General features: G+C 41.4%; 1 protein-coding gene across 1 annotated transcript in view; it reads left to right on the forward strand.

Moving 5' to 3' along the window:
• Positions 1-257: 257 nt before the first annotated feature.
• The window catches only part of RALGPS2 (Ral GEF with PH domain and SH3 binding motif 2), a 149,508-nt gene continuing 130,905 nt past the window's right edge, over positions 258-18,860 (forward strand). The window contains exons 1-2 of the mRNA XM_074152716.1: positions 258-414; positions 4,705-4,714. The gene's annotated coding sequence lies outside the window, so the exon portion shown is untranslated. The remainder of the gene's footprint in view (positions 415-4,704; positions 4,715-18,860) is intronic.

Below are 18,860 nucleotides of genomic sequence, written 5' to 3' on the forward strand. Positions count from 1 at the left end.
TCCATAAAAATAAAATTCCTGCATTATAAAAATTGACAAAGATCTCCTAAACCACCAATAGCACTATTCAAAAGGTAGGAAGATGGGCACGGATTGAGAGAGAATGGGGTTACATTTCATCAGAGAGGCTGCTGCCTTTGCTCCTGGCACACTCAAGGTATCTGATTAACATGCAGAAAGTGATCTGGTTTTCTTTATCTCCAATTGATGGGCAACTGAAAGGTTAGGGTTAGGGATGCTGCCTCTCTAAATTATGCAGAAGAGGAGAGAGATCGGTGAGAAGGAACACACTCAATTCCCTCAAGCAATATTCTAGCAGCTGCTTGCCTGGCTGCCCAGTTTGGTCGGGTGTTGGGAGTCACCCCCCAGCAGCTGGTTATCGGATTCAGCAGGGGCAGAGGTTCAAAAGAAGACGTACCCAATTGCTCAGGAGAGGTACGCCTCAGCTAACTCTCTTGGCTTTATTGCGTGTTAGAAATGAAAGAAGCTTTTCTAGCAATGTCTCCTCTCTGTTCAAGGGTGGAAGGCACCACTGACAGCGTGGTGTCCTGCCACAGAGCCTCAGAATGCAAATGGAAGTGCTGAAGAAGTCGGGCTGCTTGGGCAGAGAAAATACATTTGACAATTGAGTGTTATTTCAAAGTGCAGGGTTCCCAAACTCCCTTGGCATTACAGATTTGTGCTAGCAAGGGGTCAAATTTTGAGTTATTTTGAGGATAAAATGCCTGCTGAATTCAAATCAAGGCAGTTCTGCCTCTTCCCTGTGGTGATCCTGGCAGCAGAAGCAGGGTGGGGACGGGTGGCCACGGCTGCAGCCAGAGCACAACCTCCGCTTTTAGGTTCCCTCAGGAAGCCTCATTCCGCCTGTCCTGCACAACCCACCTTTTCTCCACCTTCCTGCTGCTTCACAGACTGACATTCATACACGTGTACTGCAGCCCGCCTGAACTGGCTACCTCCCTCTCTCCTGTGAAGTAAAACCATAATAGTGCTTTACTGGACGCAGTGTACAAATAGTTACTGCGTATAAAACTAGCTTTATCTGGTTTTGTCCCCAACGAACCAAAGAATTAAATAGCTGCTATAAAATGTTGTGAAATACTGGTTTTACGAGTTAGATTTTGTGTGGGAGAAGAAAGGCTGCCTGAATTTTTGTTCTTGTTGTTCGTGTATCATTTTCAAAACCTAATTGATGAATGTGATGTAGTTTGATAGCTAAAAATATCATACCAGTTTTGTGATGGAAAATGTTATTAAATTGAAAATAAATATGGGCCTCTGTACGTAGGTGTGAGAGAAAGCATGCAAGGGAATGCTTGAAGTGCATAGGTTTGAAAGCTTTTCAGGCAGGAAAAAAAAAAACATTTTTGCTTACACCAGCACACATTCATTTAAAATCTATTTCAGACTTTGCATATGTTTTGGACTCTTTATGTGAAAATTAGGCGAAATTATTATGATCACAAAAGCCATGGACAAATGCTGCAGGCTCAACACTTTGAACTGTAAATATAACTGCAATAATGATACTCACATGGGGGTAATAAAGAGATAAAAATGAGACATGCCTTCCAAAAAGTTAGGAAAGAGCACCTGGGGCAGGTAGGAAGGACAGGAACACTGATGAGAAATAAGATAAAGATTTCTAACATTTTACGGTTATACACAGGACTTGGAGTCCGTCTAATCCAGAACCTGCTCCCCAGAGAGTCACAAACTGGTGTTCCAGTGCCACCCAAGAAGGATAATGCATCCAGCTGACGGTGCCACTGAGGGGGTTTTGTGGTGGGTGGGGGGGTGGTATCTGCCTGGCCCTTGTCACAATTTTATGCCTTGGAGCCTGAGAGTTGCTGATGTCTATTTGAGCGTTAATTAGGTCAGATGTGAACTATTTAATTTTTGGCCAACCAACAGAGCTGGAGCTGGCTTTAACTTTCTCAAGGTCCCTGTCATTCAAACTGTGAAGTTCATTTAGAGAGCTGTTCCGTTCTTGAAAACTTGGGCACAAAAAACCTTCCTTAAAAGCATCCCCAATTCTAAAAGGAGCTTCAAGAGTCACGTCAGAAAGTGCTGCCTCATGGGAGAAATAAAAAAAAAAATCTTTAAAAGGCAGGCTTAGAAGTTTTACCCCTTAACCATTCACAAAATCAACGCAGAGAGCAAAGAGGTCATGGTGCTACGCCCAGCCAGCTGGTTATTTGGAAGATGGTTAGTGAAGAGAAATATTCAAAATTTGCAAATACCGAAGAGGATGGTGAGGGTTGATACACATCAGCTCCGCGTAACGACGAGTCCCCAGCTTTTCAAGGCACAGGCTACTAAGGCAACAGCACTGTTCAGACCTGTCACAGCTCGAGCTGTAACGCAGCAGTGTCCGAGCAGAGGTCTCTGGTGCCTCAGCTTAAAAAAAAAAAAACAGTGTTGTGTTCCTTCGGGGTAGTAGGTACCCAGAGAACGGGCAGAGGGATGGTTTGGAAATCTTCTCATTACCACTGGGTGGAGCTGAAGCCCTTTTTGTTCAAACTGCTCCTTTCGTAACTTCTCTCTCGTAGAGAAAAATTGTGAATCAGGCTGTTTACAGATCGATTTGGAGAGCTCGTTATGCTGATGACCTCATTCTTCTGGAAGGGGAGGTCAGTGAATGTATTTCGGGGGGGGTGGGGGTTCTCCAACAGTATGCAGTTGTTTGGACCTAAATGTCAGACACCGCCAGGACTTGTGATGAATTTGTAATGCAGTCAGACAGTCATATAAAATCATTGTTGTCTTTAAATGCCTGTAATAAACCAGCCAGAAGACTCTGACCTGAATAAGTGAGGGGAAAATACAGCTGAAAGAAACTTATCAGGGTGAAGAATGTGTGTGTTAATAAGTTGCCTTTGTTTCTCAATTCGGCTTTTCTACTCTTAATGATTTTGAGTGACAGCACTGGATCCATAAAGGACAAGATGGGAGCTTGGATCAGGACAGACGTAGGGAAAATAGGACATGTTTTGAAAGCAAATTTCAAGCAGATGGGCAGGGCAGCAGGAGGGTGAAAGCAGTTGTCCAGATCACTTGGTGCTCATTACTTGTCCTTTGTTCCTGTCCCGCTTAGTTGGGCTCCAGTTCCCTGTTTTCCACCTGCAACCAGACTCCCCTTATCTCATTCTGATTTCTCTTCTCAGTGTTTTGCTGATTGCCCTGTTTTCCCACAGCTGGCTCAGGCTAGAGTCTGGTCCCTTGAAGTCTGGCCATTTGTGCGATGGCCATTTAAGAGCTTTCTGCCCCACCTGTCCTCGTTGGCCCTCTGGAGGCTGGCTGATGCACAGCAAAGGGCTGTGCCTGTTCTGTGCGTGCCACAGACCACCACCTAGACAAGCAGCTTATAATGCTAGCGAGTTGGGCTTCCTGAGATGTGAATCCTGGTGGTCAGGGGCTCCATTAAATGATCCCTGTTGGATTTAGCTATGGTGGCTGAACATCTCCATGCCTCAGAGCTCTGAGAGCAGAAACTTCTTCAGGGGGTACAGTTAAATCCAGCAGGACTGTGGCTTCAAGCTCTAGTACTACAAAGGTCTGCCAACACAGCTGTGCCGGAAAAAGTTGTAGGTGTAGATGTACCACTGTTGACCAGCAGATGCTTTTGTTACCTTGATTTATGTTGTTCAGGCCATGAAGAGACATTCACATTACAGGCAACTCTGACGATGGAAGACATTATTCTCCTCTTGTGGCTTGTTACTGCTCTTCTCCTGGAGGCTGCAGCCTCCTTTATGTGTGGGCAGAAGAGATCGCTCCCTAGCTCGCTTCAGGCAAGGTCCATGGAGTGATTTAAAGTGCTGATGGAAGTGGTTAGTGCTAACTAATCCAGCTTTGTCCAAAGCATGAGAGAATGCTCACAGGATTTCTTTTGTGGGCCCAGCTGCAGGGTGGTAACTCCCAGCTGGCAGATACTGATGGACAATTGTGAAGCAGAACATCTTCAGTCAGCTCAGCCAGGAGGATGTCTGTCATCGGCCTTGGGAGATGGGATAGCTAAATTGGCAGAAAAGCTCTTCCTGTTGGCTGCATTGCTAATAGGAAGCCCTGCTGACACAGCTCGGCTGGTACAGGTACAGCTGTGAAGATACTGTGGCATGGAAATATCCCTTGATTTCACTTTTGAAAAAATTCTGAACATTCTCAAGATGTCTGAAGCTTTCCTGTTATTCACTAGCTCCCTAACGCACCCCATCACCAGTCTCATCTCACTCTGCTCCTCTCTTCTCTTCTGTGTAAACCCATGTCAGAATCAGCACACACGGTGCACCCCGACCGCTGAAGGCTTCTGGCTCCACCTGGCATCACTCTTGAATACACTCAACAAGTCGGATATCCCTGATTTTGGTCCATATTTCTCCTGTACTTCTGCTCTGCCCTGGGTCTCTGCTGATACAATTAGAGTAGACCAGCATAATGTATCATTAGACCATGACATAAAACGCATGTTGTAGTACAGTTTATTGATTGAAACTGGTAGAGAGATTTTCTGCTATCATAAACATGCTCAGATATGAGGGTGGTAATGTGATTGTAATCTTTGCATCTATCCCCTGCCCCATGTGATGATGAAAAGGGATAATTATTGCACTCGTTAATAATTTAGGAAGCTAAGCAACAGCACCTGGAAATTAGGTGTCAATTTTGCAAGATTTCCACAGAATGAATAAGGACGAAAAATAGGTCAGGCAAAGTTACACTTTTGTCACTTTAGAGAGGGGAAGGAAGTATTTTTAGCAAGAAGAAAACGCTTTCTCTGCCTAGCTATGCAACACAAGTAGGTAGCCATAACAGATGAGCTTTATTACACATAATTGCTCTAGGCCTGACAGGTCACTGATGCTTTCCACAAACACTCTGCAGAAATGTCAGTTGGTTGGTGAGTACCGGTAGTCTATCTGCGGTGATTTGGAGGGTCATCTTTATTTTCTCTTCTTGGCTGAGAGGTATTGTAAACGTACAGGGCTGCATTCTGGTATAGATTTGTTTAGTTTCTGATAGCAATTTTCCAGAGCGAGCATCCTAAAACAGTGTTTTTCAACATTTATTTCTCTGTGCTTTCTGCACTGAAGAAAAAGTGACATATACTCATATATTCGTACTCTGAGACAATGAGGGCATGTTAACCACTACAGAAAGTTTGTGCTGATATATGATTGAATAGGCTATGACAGACATAGCTCTAAAAAGAGTTGGAGCGCTGCACTCTGTGCTGTCTATTCTGCTGTAGCTTTTATTACTGGAATATTTCTCTCTTTCAGTTTTTAATTCCCCCATCTCCATTTAGGCTGACAATGTGGATCATGGGTCTTTAAAATTGCTTTCAGCAGAGGATTATTGTTGTTTATATTTAAGAGTACTATTTAAAATTTGAAGCCAAGTTGAAGAGTTGCGACATAGGGTGTGTATGTTTAGCATCTCTCAACAATAATAATGTTAAAAGCAAAACTTCTATTTGTAAAAATACGTGATTACAATTCTAGCCAAGGAAAGACTGCTTTTAAAATTAAACACCTGTGTTCTTGAATCGAACTGCTCAATTACCTTTCAGTATACAGCAGTACAATATGTACATAGCAGCAATTAATTGCTCTGCCTTATGTAACTTTTTTTTCCTGGATAGCTCGAGGACCTCTGTAACTGTTCCTTTCGAGCTTTGTGGTGAGTGGGGCTGTTGTGGTCTGAAAAATAAGCCATCAAACCACGCGTTACCAAACCACTTATTACCAAAATAGAAGCTGCATGCCTTCCTCACTCTGCATTCATATCTACAACAAGAGCAGCATGTCTCTCTCTGGACAGGTAGTTGGGAGGACCTTATAGGACATAGTAGCCTCATCTCTGATCAGCTGCATTAGTTTTTATGGATGTCAGGGGTTGAGGAGTCACATTTTTTTCATCCCAAAGCATCCCAGCAATGTGAAGTTTGTATGTATTTAAGTTCATGCAAGATGGATATTTAGCCAAACAAAGGCTGGCGTTGGGAGCGGTACCAGTGTAGTAAGTTTTTATTCTTTAAATAAAGAGAGGATGGCACAATGACTGTAACTAGAGATCTCAAATGCAAATGGAGCGTGGAGACGGGCCACGTTAAGAAGGTAGGCCAACTCCTATCGTCTTTCCCTTACAGAGGAGGGGACGTTTTTTCTGGGGTAAAAAAGCACATCATGGAGGGTTTTCCCTCTACCCCATCACCTGAAACAGTACATCCCGTAACTGCACCGGGAGTTATTTTCCCAGGCTCTGATAAGCTTGAGTCATTTTATATTTCATATTTGAGTTTGTCATATCACTTTGTGTTCCTGAAAGAGATAATAGTATTGAGTCATATTTCTAAAAAAACATCTTTTCCTGCAGCTTTTGGATTTTACTATAGGGAAATATAAGGCATTAGAAGCTTCTGTATTTCACAGCCAATAGGTGCTTTTACAGGCTCGGTTCTTCTGAATAGTAGGAAGCAGTCTACATTACAGAAACCTTAGTTTTACATAGTCACTGGTGGGCAGGAATCCTGCTGGATGGTTCCTAACAAGTGTGTGTTTACATTGATAGAGATCTTAGGGGGTATTTTTATTTTTTAAACCATACTGTTATTTCAGTACTATTGTATGCAATTTATGATTCTGAGATGCCTTTTTTAAGTTTCTAGAAAGGGGATTGTGAGTGCAACTTTTATAGCTTTTCTGTCAAAAAGGATGTTCCAGAATGACTCTTTGTCTAAAAAGATCTGTATTTTCATGAAGGAGCACTCAGTACTGGATGGTTTTATTGTAGTGGAATTATGAACAGTTTTTATACATTTTATTACAGGAACCAAACAGTTAATTTATCCACTCAGTATCAATATTGTCTCAATGAAGTGTCAGCATTTGGTCAACCTCAGTTCTTGGATTAACTTTCTGTGCCAACAGGGTTTACATAATACATAAATACACTGGTACCTGTAATAATGTGTATTACTTCCTGAATGCATTACAGGCTCTTAAGCACTTAATCAAATTCCTTAGGATTATCTTCTGCATCCTCTTCTGTAGGCAGGTTTCTACACCAGTTTGATCATTTTTATCTGGGGAGTGTTTTTTAACCTGAGTACATATGGAAATTTTTGTTCTGCTGTTACAAATCCTTTGGGGGTACAGAGAATCATAGTATGGTTTGGGTTGGAAGGGACCTTAACAATCATCGAGTTCCAACTCCCCTGCCATGGGCAGGGACACCTCCCACTAGACAAAGTTGGTCAAAGCCCCATCCAGCCTGGTCTTCTTCCAGGGATGGGGCATCCACAGCTTCTCTGGGCAACCTGTTCCAGTGCCTCACCAGCCTCAAAGTAAAGATTTTCTTTCTAGTATCTAATCTAAATCTCCCCTCTTTCAATTTAAAACTGTTACTCCTCCTCCTATTGCTCCGCTCTCTGATAAAGAATCCCTCTCCATATCTCCTGTAGGCCCCCTTTAGGTACTGGAAGGCTGTTGTAAGGTCTCCCTGGAGCCTTCTCTTCTCCAGGCTGAACAATCCCAACTCTCTCAGCCTGTCCTCATAGAAGAGGTGCTCCAGCCCTCTGATCGTCTTCACGGCCCTCCACTGGACCTGTTCCAACAGGTCCATGTCCTTCCTGTGCTGAGCACTCCAGAGCTGGACACAGTACTCCAGGTGGGGTCTCACCAGAGCAGAGTAGAGGGGCAGAATCACCTCCCTTGACCTGCTGGCCACACTTCTTTTGATGCAGCCCAGGATGCGGTTGGCTTTCTGGGCTGCCAGGACACATTGCCAGCTCATGTTGAGCTTCTCATCCACCAACACCCCTAAGTCCTCCTCAGGGCTGCTCTCCAGCCATTCTCCGCCCAACATTTATTTGTGCCTAGGATTGCCATGACCCAAGTCCAGGATCTTGCACTTGGCCTGGCTGAACTTCTCAAGGTTCACACACCTGCTCTTAGGAGCGCAGCTTGCCACATCTGACAGTGTTAGGGCTTTTTTTGTTTTAAAGTAGGCCCCCCAGTAATATTTTTATACTGCTGATATAGTTATTCTACATTCCATTACAGTAGCTGTATTTCAGTTCATTCCTGTTCATTTATTTACATGGTTATAAAGCTTTTTTTTTTTAACTCTTCTACTTTGTAAACATTTTAGGATACCCAAGAAAAAAAAGCAAAAATGCTCTCTACCATAAATAGAGCATTTTCTGACTGTATGTTCATGCATTTGTTTTGGTCTTAAATTCCTTTCCAATTTGTAGTGAGTGCAATGCATTACTGCAAATTGCTTGCTTTTGGCAGGCATGACACTGAACCCTTGTGGTCCCTTTCCGTGTGTTTTTTGTTGTTTTTTTTTTTTTTTAACTTCCATTGCAAATAAAATTTTTTCCCTCTGTTAGCTACCCTAACATTCTGCCTTCATATTTTGGTATGTGTTTTTAACCAGAAACACTGTAGTTCTCTTAGTTCTCATTAAATACTTTTGTATGAAATTGCTGCAGCCACCAAATGTGCTCTGTTCTGTGCTGTGTCCAGCTTGCAGTCGCAGTAACAGTTTGTCCTTATGTCTGTGTGTGGCAGGATCTGAGTCAACAGGAAATGTGGCATTGTACGTGGTACTTTTTAAACATCCCTGGCAATTTCAACCCTCTTTCTTAAGAAAGGTGAAAAAGTGTGTAGTTGTAAGAGATGAATGTATAAGGAACACCAATGAATGCTTTTAAAATTGCACGATAGCTTCTGTAAACAAGAAAATTGTACTGAGGTAGTATCCATCTTAAAATCTCATTACTTCTAGATAAGCCATCTTATCAAATTCCTCTTTCATCTCTACTGTGGTATTTTTCTGGTGTCAGACTTCCCTCTGTCAAATAAAGGGCACGCAGCCAGCAATTTAGACCTCTTATATTGAGGAGGTGACTGCTGGCTTTACCTCAGGTTGGATACATAAGCATGCTCTGTTCATGTGTTTTAAAATGTAAAAAATCCACCAAATAGTTAATGACAAATAGTTAATTTCACTTCACATCAGTAAACTGATAATTCCTCTATACAAGCACAGACTTTTTTGGGGTTATGCAACTCTTATCTGAAATTATTTTTATCTCCTGTAAGCAACAGGACCAGATTAGAGTGCATGACAGATACAGAACTAGCCAAACAAATACACTTGAGAATCGAAAATCCAGTTTGTTCCTTGAGCACCAGCACATCTTCTAAGGCTATTTGTAATTGTAATTGCAATTGCATAGCAGAGTTAAAAAGGGGCTTTGTTTCATCTAACTTTTGTTTAAAACATTTATAGTTTATTTAAAAAAATATATATATTTATGCAATTAAGAAATCCTTGTTGCTTCTAAGAGTTAGAGATTATCCACTGTCAGAAGCCATCAGATCCACCACCTGTCACAATCTTGAGCCAAGCAGGCACAGACAAAACTCCAGGGAAGACGACTTCTGGATCAAGTTTAGGGATGCTTTGTCATTTTTCTGCCTTTATAGATTCCAGCTTTTTGAAGCTGAACTTTGTGAAGCTTTTATTTTGATTTAAAAATACAGGAGAAATTAGATGAAGGAATTTAATGTTATTCATGATTGCACTTACTTTCCTATATAAGCATGCAATCATTGAAACCTGGGTTAATCCAAACTGGAAAACTCACAGGAGTGACCCATACAGTATAAAACCTTCTCTCTAAGCTAAACATGGGGCAGTCCCAGTTGTGTGGATTCTTCAAGAACTGAATGGATCCTGGGAAATCTTTGAGTCAATTATCTCTGAAATCTGAGCTAGATGAAGCATAGTAACCTATATGAAGACTCAAAGTTTGGAATATAAACCCTGTAGGAAATTCCTTCCAAATTTGAACTGTTAGCTGTGTTAGAGACAGAAGTGAGCTTACTTGGTACAACTGCAAGGAGTATGGGTCCTTACTGTTGCATGACTTAAGGATATACATATTTCTCTTTCCTGATACCATTTTGTGGAAATCTTGGAAAATTTTATATCTTCAAAAAACAAAAGCTGCAAAAGTAATCAATGACATTTACTGCCTTTTTCTTCTTGTTAAACTAAAATAAGAAGGCTGCCTGGTATTTTTACAGCATTTTTTTGTTGTCTTAATGGCCACATTCTGACCCTGCTGAAGTCACGTAGCTGAATTTACACTCTGCCAAGCACAGGTCTGGGCTTGCATTTAAGCCCAGGCTTGCCTCCGAAGCTTGGTGTTTACACATGAGCTTGTGCTCAGGAATAAAGCTTTGTCTGATCTCTTACACACCAGCACAGCATTTTAGCATAGGCCTGGGCTATCATTGTGGTGCCAGTCATAAGTAGAGTCACACTGCTGTGCAGACCACAGCAGATAGCCCAGCCTTGATTCTTTGTCAGCGTGTGTAGATGTTTTCCATTTCCCCTTCAGCCAGGCTAGTGGCTAGCCACGTGCAAAGATGAGATGTGGGAAGTAGAGCTCAGCAGGGGTAATCCTGCCCTGAGACCCTCTAGTGTCACAGGACAAAGCCAAGCAGTTCTAAAGCTGTTTGGCTGTAGGATTTCCCAGGTGTCAGGAGAGCCCTGGAAAGGGCACAGCTGTGTAGACAGCTGGAAATTACCCTAATTTCTCCTCCAACGTAGGAAAGGGCAGGCAGTGAAAAGGGCATGGCTGGAGCATTGCTGCATTCCGCATATCCCCCGGGACCACTGCAGCTAAAACAACTTTAATTTGCTCCTTGGGTCCCATCTGCTGTCTGGAACACAAGGAATGAAGTAATCGCTGAGAGGCCTATCTGCCCTCCGTGGGGATAGACTGGGCAGCACGGCAGGGTCTGGGTGATGAGCCTGGGGTGTCTAGACGAGCACGCTGAGCTGCCACTGGACTTTGCTGTGCTCTGATTTCACTCAGCAGCCAGGCACTGCCATGCCAAAGGCTCCTGAGGTGGAAAATTCTTCCTCGATGCCCAGCCTGCTCCTCTGAGTGGAGAGGAGAGGGACACTGAAGGCACAGCATGACGGGCTGCCCACTGAAATGCAGTTGCTGGGTCAGTTTTGAGACATACCGCCTCTGATGGCCCCTTTATCTAACAAGCTCCAAAACTATCAACTTTTATGGAATTGCAAAATTAATTGGGTCAGCACAATGATGAATGACAGTTTTGTTGTTTGGAGTCCGAGTACCGTCTGCATTTGTTTTCTGGCAAATGATTACACATCTTCATGGATAATTCTTCAGCCTTTATTTGAGTGTTTCAAGTACGTCTGTCTCCCTTATTTGTACCACCAAATCCCTAGCTGAAAATATAGCTGATAAAAAATAATATGTTGGTGATGGCTTACAGAGTGAACTGCAAGTGGTGATGTGTATGTCCACATGTGTCTTCCAGAAGTGTGACAATACATACCATACAACTGCCATTGTACTTATAATGTATTGTGAGAAAGATGCAATGATTAACATTAGTTTCTGTCTAGAACTAGAAGTATTGCAATAAAAAAAACAGGTAACTGAAATACTAAACACAGCGCACTGAAGACTATAAAATACGCACTACTACATTTAGTATGTAGTTAAGTGTAAGAATCACACTTAGTATAATAATTTCCTGCATCCCTTCAAATGCAGCAAATAGTCTGGGATAAGGAGGCTTCAGGAAAGTGATGCAAAAGTTGGTTTACAGAGGTGCTAATGTGCCTAGTACACCAAATACTGTAAGGTACGCATTTCTGACAGTGTTTTGCTGCTTATTAAAACCCTTCTGAGGCAAATAATCGGTCATGATGATAAAAATAGCATCACAGAAAGTGTTTTCTTTTTTAGAGAAAGTTAAAATTATTATATTATCTAGCTTTATTTTCCGATCAGCAGGTATTTATGTATATTTTGTAACAGGATTAGGGTATTGATTTCCAGAGTTATACTCACAAGAGCCCTGTTAGCACTTCTTTTAAAACTGTTACCATAGCCTCAGCCGAGACGTGATAACTAGCCAAGTGCACACACTTGCCTTGTTAGAAACTTAAAGGAAATGGATTAAACAATCTTCAGTGACTAACTTGTTTTACTGTACTGATTAATACAAAAGTTATAATTATCAATAACATAATTTTCCGATGGAAAATCTATTTGTGCACATGGCATTAATCAGAATAATTGGATTAAAGACAGCTTATTGAGAAAATAAATAAGAATTTATGCATGTTTGGGTAAAAGAGTTAATGGAGAGGAAGATTCCTTCTAATTAAGATTCTTTAGATTTTGGCATCCTAAAAATTTATCTAGCTTGCCATGTCCCATTGAGTACGCAGTATGTTAGCTACAGTGGAGGAACATATTTCAGTCTTCTGTTCTGATGCACAAGATCTGTCTCTTGGTCAGTGATACTTTCTGTCCTGATCACTACTGATACTGTTCCTGATGCACAAACCATCAGAAAATTCACTGAGAATGATTTCATGTGTTCGTTGGGAGGAGTTTTAATTTTTTATTGATGAAAAGTTATTGATCGCATCTGAGGGTCCTGTATAGAACTTTGCGGGCATTAATTTAAATTAAATTAAATCAGTTTGCCTCGTCATTCAGTTGTCTGGTATGTCTGGAGCCAGTTGTGCCGTAACAGCAAAACCACTGTGCTTGTGACTGAGGTTAACAGCAGAGAGATTCTAGGGATTGGTAGGCTCATCCGCTCTGAACGGACTCACCTCCTGCCTGTCAGGACCACTCTACCTTCATAATAATTTATCATTTTTTAACTCTCTGGATGCTTTTTTTCCATCAGACTCATTTAACTGGAGATTTTGTTTCCCATTTTTTTTGTATGCAATACCACCCCTAGGTACGCTGTCTGCATTAAGACTTGCATTTTCAAAACATTCTGTATTTTTGTCTGTTTCCCATTACAGTTGTATAGGAATGTGCAGTCAATTAAAAATGTATATGCACCGAGACAATTGTAAGTTGTATACACACAAAAAATTAGAGTATATTTCTTGATTTTCATGTTTAGTGAAAGAGGCAGTTGAGAGAAGACCTCTGTTTCACTTGGTATGCTTTTTACTAAAGTTATCTCTTCAGTATTGTATTAAAGCCTGTGGTTCAAAACTCTTGACCTAAGTAAAAAAGCATTAGCTGTTTGTCACAGTTACAAATCTCACTGAGAATAAAAGGCCCTAACACAGCTGTGTTGAAAACAGCACAGTGGGTTTTTCAAAGACCTTCACCTGCAAAATTGGCATTCTTGTGACCTCTGAGATCTGGCTGTTACATTATGAGTTCAAGTCAAGGTTATCTTATGTGTTCTTAAAGGTTTTCTAATAATATAGGATTCTGTTCCTCAGTTTTGTTCCTCCTATTCCACCGTATTACAACAGAAGTTCTGGAGAACTGAATGCCCTGGGAGGGGGAAGCTGTGACCTGCAAGATGACAATCAATAGTACATGACAGTCATTTGAGATCCCAAAATCCCCTACGTGACTTGCTGTCACCAGTCAGGCTGACACTTCAGATTTCCTACCCCGGAGCTCTTGAGTCTACCTCGTTTAATCACCAAATCACACTACCACGCTGCTGCTCTGTGGTTTTTATTTATATGCATGGGGGGATTTCCTAGTTTTTCCTTGCTTTCTTTCAGAGAAAATCATTAACTGGTACTGAGAAATAAGTTTTAAAATGCCTGCTGACTTTTCAAGGAGCCTGACGTTCATACTACACTGATGCTGAGTTTCTACTTAACATAAAATCTCATGTAAATACATTGTGACTTCTGTAGTACAGTAAATCTACTACCTAGATAAACCATGATACCGCTTTTTCTGTTGGTGTCATTAGGTGAGCTCACTGGGCCAGATGTCAGAGAAGGGCAGCTCGGTATTTCCCAAGTGAGGAACCTGATGTAACATGCTGTTAGCAAGCGAGACGGCATCAAGGCAAGTATTAGGCAATGAGACGTGACAGTGTCTGTAATGCCAGGATATCCCTACGCAGTGTGAGCGAGTTGCTAGGCAGTGAGCTGACAGCCCACTATCGCAAGCACTTGAAAAATGGTATGTTTCTTGACGTGCTTTCTTAGGATGCAAAAAAAAAAAAAAAAAGCTTTAAAAAAGCTTTAGTGTAAATTGACAGGGGCAGAGCTTTTTCAAAAAGTTAAGTCTCCCAAATCTGATTCAATTTCAATGATTTTCTTTTCCTAACTTCCCTTGCTCTTCACTAAATTCCAGGGTTGATTTTTCTTTTGACCAAACAGGCTAGACAAGGGAGCAAAAATAATAATTAAAAATCCTGTGGAAAATACCTTGAGATGGTAAGTGGAAAGGTGATTGGGAGCTGTCTTCCAATTCTAAGACTCCCCCAAAAAATCTCTTTGCAAATTCAGGATACTTGGGAGCTCTGCAGACGTTGCAAGGAACGGGGAGGAAAGCCATAATGCTGTTTACTATGATTCTTTTGCACCTTTTAATTGCCAGACGTAATCTGGATAGGAGACACTGCTACTAAGTGAAGCATTTCTTCCACATCTATAGTTTCTCCTCAGTTTGCATGAATGCATGCGGGAGGGGAGATTAATGCATAGCCATATGGGAGGGAGCTAAAGGCAGAACAGTTTCTTACTGAGCTGTGCTGCGGGAGTGGTAAAGAGACAGCAAAGGGAGCAGGAAATGATGGAGGAGGGGAGAGGACTCCGATGACACTTAATGGAAGTGATGCAGAATTCCCTCAAGGACACGAAGGCTATGACCCTTCTGCATGCCTTGCGGACCCCAATTGGAGAAGCACTTTAAGTAATTTATCAATGCAAACTCCAGAATGTTTTTTTCCTACTTCATGGGATTTTCCACTGGACAAGAAGGAGAAGGATGTGCATTACTTAATGGGAAACTGAAATGAAGGTCGTTTGTTTGATATTTCTTCTGTAAATCAGCGGCCTGGATGATAGCTTTATGTTCATAATATATTAAAGTGGGGCATCAGCTACTTTTAAAGACATCATTCCTCCTCCCGGGGTACCAAGAGCCTGGAAACTCGTAAAATGAAAGGTAGGGGAGGGGTAGTGGTAGGGGAGGGAGTGGGTTGTGTGGGAGTAAGCCAGGACGTTATACTGTTCCCTTTTTCCAAGACCAAATCCCCTTCTACAATATTTCCAAGGCAGCTGCAGACTTAACGACCTAGCATTCAACCAGTGACCCAACAGTACTTCTCAGTTTAAGAAAGCTATCGTTACATCAGCATTCACGTTTCTGCCCAGAACTTCCACAGTATGTAAAAATTCCGACACCCAAATCAGCCCCTGCTTTTTATCTATAGATAAAGGAAGGAAGGAAATTTCCTTCCTATAGAAGGAAATCTCAGTGACAGAATTCTTCAGGTTGTCTCAGACCAACAAGAAAGAGCTGTCCCGCTGAAATCTGGCATATCCTCTGGGATCTGTGGGAGTCAAGGACAGTTTTCCCCAGGCAGGCAGCTTTTCCAGCCAGCTGCCTGGCTGCATGGTCTTTCTCTGAGACACTACATGGGAACTATGCAGAAGAGATAATACATTCCTCTGCCGATTAATTTTTCCTGGCTTATTTCCATGGGCCTGAAGAGCAGAAAACATGTGAAGATGTAGGAGGCAAGATCTGGCCCTGTGTATTTTCCTGAAAAGCTAGCTCTGTTCTGCAGAGCTTCTGGTGGTTCTCTCCCTTTTTCATTTTCCTGGTAAAAACAGAAGTATAAAGTTGTTTGTTTGTTATTTTCTTTTCCCCCAAGGATGTTTCTTGAGCTATTATGCATATTCTGTTATTGTTTTGGAAATGTTGCCTGCTTTATCACGCACTGGCATTTTTATTCCCTTTATTCTTACGGGTCAGTAGACCAGCTAGTAAGTCTAATTGCCCTCATTCTGTTCTCCTGCTTTTGACAGACAAGAGCTGTAAACTGGGTAATATCTTGTCAGTATACTTTAAACCTTCTGCTTTATAAGCGTCCATCCAACCTGCTGCCTTTCCTCATGGCTCACTATGCGGCAATTGGTTTAAATACCTGTCTTCAGTCACTTAACAGAAAGAAATCAACTGAAGAAATTTACTAAATTGAAAGGGAAAAGTCTTGAAAGACATTTCCTACCTATATGAATCCAAACCATAAGCACTTAACTCAAAGGGGATTAGAAGATACAAGGAAGAAACAGAAGACCTTTTTCTTAAGATCCTTTCTTAATGTTCTTCATCCAAATACACACTGACATAAATTTCACATATGCACATGCTTGTTTCCTCTGCCTCAAAACAAAATTGGTACAGTCTGACTTTTTAATAATATATTATAAATAACTGGTAGTAAAAAAATGCAAAGAATAGAACAAGGACTGTTAGTTTTGAGCATCTTCTCTATCTCCAACAGGAGTCTATATTAAATGCTACAACAGAAGGCATAATTTACCTGAACTTTTTGCAAAATATATGAAGGAAATTTTTCCAGTCAGTGATCAGTTTATGCTGTGAAGCATCACTGACACTAATGCTTGCAGTGCTTCTTTCTGTCAGCATGTTCTTATTATACATGTACATGTCTAATCCTTAAAAAAATCTTCTACGCTTTTTGTTTCATTTGCTGAACTATTTGTTCTCTAGCACAGAGTTCCAGAGCCAAAGTAGTACATTGCATTAATATGCATCCAGAGAGAGTTGAGTTAACGCAAGCTTCTATTGTCTCTTCATTTGACAAGGTGTTTTCTCTTTCTCATAGTACGTGACAGGGTGTAAGATGTGTTTCATTTACTTCCCAGCTTCTGTTAAGCCTCCCTGCCGGGTAAAGATGGAGAGAGGTTTCCTTAGGACTTGCACTGCCTGGCCTCTCTCTTCCCAAGAGGTAGGACAGAAGCCTTCACCCAGCTGTTGGTCTCAGGCTCAGTCAATGCTGCCACGGGCGCAGAGGTGGTGCTGGGAGCTGGGGTCCCCTGCAGAAAGCAGAGCAAAGCCGGAGCCAGGATAACAGCCCTGACTGAGGGAATTGTGATGGTGTCCCAGGCTGGGGAGAAAATTCTACCTGAAGGCCCTTATGACCCCTCTTCCCTCAGCAAGCCTTCTATGCTGCTACAGGATATCTGTACCAGTGTGTGCTGTTGAAAACATTGTGTACTTTTTGATCTTCGGAGTAGAAACTGTCACTCTATCTATACATTTATGTACCTATGAGTGCATTGACCTAAGGGTTTCACTGAATGATGATGATAATGCAGATAAGAAATTTGCCTCTGATTCTCATCTGTAGATCAAAGCACTTAAACACACTATTTTTAGTTTCTCTTGTTTTACAGTCTTCTCTTGTGATTCTTTTAGGTTCTTCTTCCTAATCCTCTTTCTTTTGATAAGCTTTTTTTAAGCCAGAAGACAAAATGCAAAGTAGTATTTAAGCTAAGGATCTATTGGTGAAAATACTATCATATTTTCTGTGTTTTCCATATGCTTTGTTTAGTTATACAGTGATAGTATCCTATTTCACTTTTATTGCAATATGCCCATAATTGAGGTCTACTACATGCGTCATTTTAAGTCCATCTTCAAAAATCCTCCCCTACGCCAATTCTGCATTTCATCATGTTTCTCTTATTTCCATAAAACCCACCCAAGCTGCTGTTGATTTAGACAGAGGTTCCCAAATTCAGTTTGCTTGGATAGTATGTAGAAGTCATGATTGTCCTGGTAGGAGCAACTGTAGTTGCTTCCACACAGGCGAAGGCATCTCCCATTCCTTCGTATTCATTTCCCGATCATTATACAAGTACACTCATTGAAGTACTATCCCTGTCTTGGCTCTTGCACTGTTTGCTGGTACCTCTCTTTGTTCTCAACATCATGCCTCGACCTGCATGGACAATCCCAAACCTCATTCCTTTACCCAGCTATTTCTAGCCCCATTGGCTAACTGCTATGCAAATGCTAAGCAGGGTTCACAAATTATCATATGTGTATAAGTCTTTGGAAATCCCAAGTAAAACATGCATTCAGTTCTGGCAGCCTTCTTCCTGAGTGGGAGAATTAAACCTTGTCCTACAAATGATCAGGCTGAGAGAATGGGGACTGTAACTTATGACAAGCAACATTGTAATGCATAGTGGCTCTTAATAAAAAAAAGATATGACATGGGTAAAGTAAGCAATAAGGAGCACATCAAACTTTCTCTGCGTTGCCTTTCTGCAGAATATTACATCATGTTCAAAATGTTAGTCCTTAGCTGAGGTTACTTGGTGATGTAAGCTCAGTATTTCTATATGAGAACCTCAGCACTGGAAGCAAAATTTACCACACTCATCAGACCCAAAGGAGCTTTCTGCTTTATAGGTACATTTCATCTGTGCAGGAGACAGAGGTGGCCAGGGTGAAACCTTAGAAAGGATTCCTGTAAGAATTAAAAACCATTGGGAAATACTCTAATTTCTGACTCAAATTCAGTATGTGCCTCTTCAATTTTATCTTCTCTAGTGAAAGCTAAAAGTATCTCTACATATATCTAAAACACAAAGTGTAGCAAAACAATATGGCTTACTTATACTTCTCCAGGGAGAGAACAAGACAGTAAATCTGTCCAATTATAGTTGCTGTCCATCATATGCTGAGAAGTGTTCAGACTGTGTTGGCAAAAGCGATGTCATAATCTGTAGTATAGAATAAAATGCTCCAGTACTACATTATGTTAGAATAATCACTGGCAAAGTGTTTTCTTATGCAACTCTCAAAAGATAATTTATAATGGATATGTCATTTTTCAAGGTGTAACACTCCTTTGAGTCTCAGGTATGTGTTTTTACTGATATTATGTGGCAGACAGCAGTAGCTCGAGAGGACAATATACGGCGACAAACTTTCAGATTTTAGCAGTGTCGCGTATTTA

The sequence above is a fragment of the Numenius arquata genome, chromosome 8 (genome assembly GCF_964106895.1).
Source record: "Numenius arquata chromosome 8, bNumArq3.hap1.1, whole genome shotgun sequence".
NCBI classification, from domain to species: Eukaryota; Metazoa; Chordata; class Aves; order Charadriiformes; family Scolopacidae; genus Numenius; species Numenius arquata.